At 48.4% G+C, this 6,000-nt stretch overlaps 1 protein-coding gene across 1 annotated transcript in view; it reads left to right on the top strand.

The window, feature by feature from the left end:
- Positions 1 to 681: 681 nt before the first annotated feature.
- ZNF512B (zinc finger protein 512B) overlaps positions 682 to 6,000 on the top strand; it is a 66,138-nt gene continuing 60,819 nt past the window's right edge. The window contains 1 exon segment of the mRNA XM_038369805.2: positions 682 to 928. The gene's annotated coding sequence lies outside the window, so the exon portion shown is untranslated.

The raw sequence follows: 6,000 nt of genomic DNA, 5'->3' as shown, positions 1-6,000 counted from the left end.
CCTTTCATATCTTGCTTATTTAATCCAGATTCCTGGGAGCATATCCCGATTGCTAGAGCTACGTAACGGGTGCGTATGTACCAGGGAGTCCACTTCTGCTGAGGTGGGACCATAAGTGCTGAAACTGGGGGTGCTGTTGCACCCCCCGGCTTGAAGTGGTTTCCATTAAATACAGGGTTTACAGTTTGGTTCAGTGGCTCTCAGCACCCCTGCTATAAAAATGATTTCCGCCCCCCTGGGAGGGACATCCTTAGAATTAACCAGGGTCGGGCACAGCCCCTCTGGGTCTAGCCTCACTAGAGGGAAAAACTATGGGGAGCCACGGTCTGTTTGCACACACACAAGACACACCCCCCGTTGTAAATTAAACCCGGAGTCTGGGAGGACCAGCGTCCCCTTTGCTCCGGGTGGAGGCTGGACTATCCCTTTGATCCAAGGGGACCTGGGTAGAGCCTCCCTCTGCCAGCCGGCACCAGTCCCCTGCGCCCTCGGGCGCCCAGGCAGCGGGTGCCTTGCCCCTCTGCCCCCACGTTTGCAAGAAGAGGGCCCCGAGCGCTGGCCACTTCCCACCTTTGGCCGTTTCCAAGCGCGCTGCTCCGGGGCGCACCTGCCTCCTGCGCCCTGGGCGCATCGCAGGGTGCCCGCGCTCGCCTCTCCAAGCCCCCCCCGTCTCCACCCAGGCGCCCGGGGTGGAGCGGGGGGGACGGGACGAGCCCACTGTCTCCGAGCGGAGGCTTGTTGCAGTATTAAAATAATAACGCGAGAGTTGCAAGTTGCTTCCCTCTTCCCCGACCGTAAAACTGTCAAAGGTAGCCGGGAAGGGGGGCGCGGGGGATCGCGCATGAGCCAGCGCCGCCTCGCCCGCTCCAAGCGCGCGTGTGTGTGTATGTGCGTGCGGGGCCCTGGAGAGCTCGCCACAAGCACCGAGGTAAGGAGGCCCCCCCTTGGCAACCCTCCTCCCCTCCCCCACCCTCCCCCGGCCCTTTTCCACCCTTGGCCCTGCTTTTACTCCGCCCGGTCGCCCCCTCCCCGGGCCCGATCGCCCCCTCCCGAGGATTTTGCTGCTTCCTTTCGCGGCGCGCCTGGGATGCCTCCCCCCCCCTTCTCTCTCCCTCTCCCTCTCTCCTCCTTCTACATAAAAAAGTCGCCTTTTGCTTCACTGCCTTTTCCTCCTCCCCTAATTATTTTTTCCCATGCACAAGAAATAAAAATAGTTTTTTGCCCCCTCCCTTTTGCCAAAAACAAACAAAAAAACCCAACAACCCCACCCCACCCCACCTCCCTTTTTTTTAATGGAGGGTGGACAATACACCCAGGGGCGGAGGAGACGATCGGGGGGGGGGGCTGGGAGTTGCAAGGGGGTATTTCTTTCTGTCTTTATTTGCAGCGTTGGCACTTTCAAGAAGGGGGCTTGGAAGTTGCTCCCCTGCGTCTGACTGCAGCCTCCCCCAACGGGGCTGCGCTCCTTGCCCCACGCGGTGCCAGGTGACATTGACATGGGGCTGCCCACACCTTTGCCTGGGGGAGGGGCCTGCGGCCAGCTAAGCTTCGAAGAATGGGGGGAGTACAGGCAGGTGAGCTCAGCTCACACCTGGGCAGGTCACATGGCAGCCAAGTGGGCAGGGGGAGGGATAGGGCAAGGACACTAAGGGCAGCAGGGCACAGCCGGAGCAAGGCAGGCCAAGGTCATGTGAGCCATGTGACCGCTGGATGGGGAGCCAGGGGGAAGACAGCCAGGTGGGCACTGGGAGGGATAGGTCATGCAAAGGGCAAAGCATGCAGGCAGGTATTGACATGGACAGACAGCAACATGACAGCTAGCTGGGCCTCCCCATAAGGATGGAGCAGATCAGAGACAGTACATCCAGCTGGGCACTCCATGGGCCAGACCAGGGATGTTATATGCACATGGACATTGACATGGGCTGGGCAAGGCGGGGACTTTTCAGCCGGTGGAGCACTCCCAGCAGGGACATGGCAGCTGGCTGGATGTTTTCATAGGACGGGCTCGGTCAGAGACATTACAGCTAAAAAGAAAGGAGTACTTGTGGCACCTTAGAGACTAACCAATTTATTTGAGCATATGCCTTTCGTGAGCTACAGCTTACTTCATCGGATGAACCAATGAAGTAAGCTGTAGCTCACGAAAGCCTATGCTCAAATAAATTGGTTAGTCTCTAAGGTGCCACAAGTACTTCTTTTCTTTTTTGCGAATACAGACTAACACGGCTGCTACTTTGAAACCTGTTATTACAGCTAAATTGTCCCTTCTCTAAAGCCAGCCCAGAGACGTTCTCTCCAGGTTGTCATTGTCGTGGGCAGGCTAGGTCAGATCTGGGATGTTACAGCTTCATGAGGCTGGGGCATAGACTTCTATGCCAGGTGGGCAGTTGGCTAGGGAGGCCAGACATGGCTGTGAATCCCATAAATCAGATTAGGTTAATTCTGTTTAATGTCTTTTAGGTTTCATGCTTTGCCATCAGCTTTGGTGCCAGGGGGCAGGAAGCAATATGTTTGAAACAGAAACTTTAAACCATCAGAAGCTTTTGTGTGCGTGCATGTGCACACATACTCATTGTGATGAAAGACGGGCACATTTATACCCATTTTAACCTGGTTTTAGGTCTGTCCTTTCAAACTGCAGTACTGAATGGTACAAATGTAAAAACTACCAGCCCTTAATTCCAGTGCAGCTTTTGTGTAGCTGTGTTGTTCCTCCACTGCTCGAGGAAAGAAGGGAATTAGTCTGTTAAGTGCCGTGTGCCTATAGAAAGCGTAGGGATATCTGTGTAATACACAGAACGTTTACTGTAAGAAAGTTACCAAAAAGTGGATCAGCACATGATTTGGAGAGAGACTAACAGAAATTGCTGTGGAACTAGTGAACTGCTCAGTCGATTCATCAGAGTGTTGCCCTGGTTCCCATCTAAAGCCAGAAGAAACGATAATCAATACTGATGTGAAAGTGAATTGTCAGAAACTCACAAGAACAACAAACATCAGTTTCGCCCATTGGTTTCTGCTAGCTATTGTTTCTGACTCTCTCCTCGTGCCATTAGCTTCTATATCTCCAGGGCAGGGATCTGTGACCTTTTTGGCACTGTCCTGCCCCTGAGCAACTCCCTGAACATTTGCAGCAGTTATAAACTATTAATAATAAGTAAAGCAAGTGGATATCAGTCTGCTGCACATCAGGCATCTCCTTTGCACCATGGTTAGCACTTTACCTGAGGTTTTGCTGGTATGTCAGGGGAGAGGATTTATTAAATACCTACAGGCCATTAGCATGTGGACTTAATGGGGACTGTTAGGTCGTGGCAGTTAGTAGCTAGTGGGGATCAAGCCAGGAAATGGGGTTAGATAGTAAGGGCCAAATTCAGGTGGCAGTGGATGTAACTACATTAACTTGACCCAGTGTATTTAGTGATGAGCAGAAACTGATGGGTTTTTATGCAGGGCACTGTGTTTCCCTTTTACAGTTAGGTCAAATAAACTCAAATAGCCATAGATTTCCAAGGAGCAACATGCCAACTTCCTAATTGCTACCTTGAAATGCCAATATCTATGTGTCAGCACTGGTCCCCGTGGACCCCAGTGACCTCTACGGCCCCCTACACCAGATCAGTTCACAAGACAGAGAAAAAATTGCCTGAAAAGTTAAGTAACTGTGGGGAACAGGTTTACCTGTGTAAAACACGACGACTTTAATAGGGCATGTGCCAGCTTATGCTAGGGCTGAATATGTCCTCATTAGGAGAGATGCTCTCCAAGCCCCACTTCATGCTGTTGAGAAGGGCTATGGAAGCAATTCATGCTAGCCAGACACTTTTGCATGAAGCCAGTTTGAAAAATATATGTAGATTTTGTCACCTTATACGATTAGATTTTTCAGAGCCCTCTTGTAAATAGTCTCTCCCTCATTTGCTTTCTCCTCACTTCCATCATTGGTTTCTGCATTATCTGAACTCCCCATCCTTCTGAGCTTTTTGAACCTTTGCTCTCCTCTTGTTCCACCTCATTTGGCCATTGTGTTGGTGAGAGATGGTTCATTTTGGAGAAAAATGCATTGCTTTCTCCAGGATAGAATGTGCTCTTTAAAAGCCTTGCTGGCAACTCCTGGCCCAAGCTGCTCAGGAGAGAGCTGGAAACTTGAACTCAGATTCCCTGTGTAGCAGTTCCCTGTGATATCTCTAAATCACAAGGCTGGTCCATCTCTTCTACACTGCAGGGAATCAGCTGGATCAATTTCTTTGTTCCAATGTCATAAACATAACTCCTAGCACTGCTATATTTAAGATCTGTCGATTTTCTCCTCTTCCCCCACATTGTGAATCACAACAGGGTTTCAGCCAAAAGTTAAGGAAAGGATGGAAAGAGGTTGGAAGTAATTGATCAACCTGGTTCCAGCATGTGTCATAAAAGAGCGAGAAGTTTGGTTAAAATATGATGGGCTGATTTCTGCTGTTACCCTGGTGTGGACTCCACTAAATCCATCAAGTTGTACCAGATTTGGTCCCCACGTATATATAAATTGATTGTTATTATTGTAGGCTAAATTAAAAGTAGGAGGAAAGGTTTCAAAAAGCAATTAGGTGGAACATAAATATGCTGGAGAGTTTCTAAGATCCCCCCCTGCCCCTAAACAAGAAAAGTTTGTTTTAAAAGAGCGTGTGCATTAAATGGAGGGAACAAAGTGGCTGGTTTGGTGTACGGGTTAATTTTTTGTTTAAAACCTGTGGTTTAATTTTTGGAAGTGAAGTTTTTCGTGGCATCAATACTCAAACTTCCCCAGGCTCTCATAGTTTAACTGATATTATTATTAGGCGTTTGTTTAAAGCGCCTGATTTTCAAAGGTGCCAAGTACCCACAATTCCTATTGAAGTCAATGGGAGTTTTCAGGTGCTCTTCATCTAAGACCCCCAAATGCCTGGGGGTTGTCCTTGCGTGTTCGTAGTTGCTTCACGTGTCTGGGGGTGAAGCGCCCGCTCTGGCATTCACACCTCACATCTGCAGCCTGACAGGAGACCAGGTGGTTGCAACCTTGGTCCATCTGAGGCTGATGCCTGGAGAATCTTTCATGGGTCCTCCATTTCTTGGGTGAATTTCACTATATGTGCATGATGGGGCTAAGGGTAGAACCAAGGGAGTTCCTGAGTCCCTGGACATAGGCTCAGCCCAAATTTTCTTTACCCCTCTCTTGCGTCTGTGTCCTTACATAGCATGTGTCATTTGAGGCAACAAAGTTCACACAGTGAGAGAACAGAGAAAAGAGCCCAGGAGTTCTGACTCCCAGTCTCCCAATCTAACCACTAGATCACACTGTCTGCCATGTAATGGTTTCAAAGGAAATGTTGCTATCAAGTAAATAATAGACTCTTCACTAAATATTGTCTAAGTATGCACTCGATTTATGCAACAAACACAGGTATTGCATGTCTCATTAAAACGTAATACTGTGGTATACCTGAGCTATCCTAGTCTGGTAAGGAATGTGCAATTTTATGGTTTATCATGTTAGCAGGTTGAGCATAGCCATGTCAGGTTGTCTTCTGCTGGATCTTTGTCGGTACAGTTATTAATAGTAGTATTTATTATTTTGTATTGTTGTAGTGCCTAGAACCCTAGTCGTGATCCAGGACCCCATTGTGTTAGGCTTTGTTCAAATAGAACATACTATTCTGTGTGCATGTATATGTATGTGCAGCCAAATCAATTCAATCACAAAGCAGTTATATATAGACAATGTTCCGGGTTTGATCTGAACTGCGCTGGGTGAATATCTCCACATTCTCTCTTCGTATTTTGAATTTTCTTCCTTTGGTGTTTGCATTTCTGCGTATGAATTTACTGGAAGGAAATTTTCAAGGGAATAGCAGATATTAGAAAATATTTGTGGAATGGAAACTTTTAAATTATTAACATGAGCATTTGCTCTAGAAATGGGATTCTAGCTGTTACGTTCATCGGGTCAAGGAACGGGAACAATATTATGTAACCTAT

The sequence above is a fragment of the Dermochelys coriacea genome, chromosome 13 (genome assembly GCF_009764565.3).
Source record: "Dermochelys coriacea isolate rDerCor1 chromosome 13, rDerCor1.pri.v4, whole genome shotgun sequence".
Lineage (NCBI taxonomy): Eukaryota > Metazoa > Chordata > Testudines > Dermochelyidae > Dermochelys > Dermochelys coriacea.
Note: the sequence above shows the minus strand (reverse complement) of the source record. Positions and strands in the feature narration are given on the sequence as shown.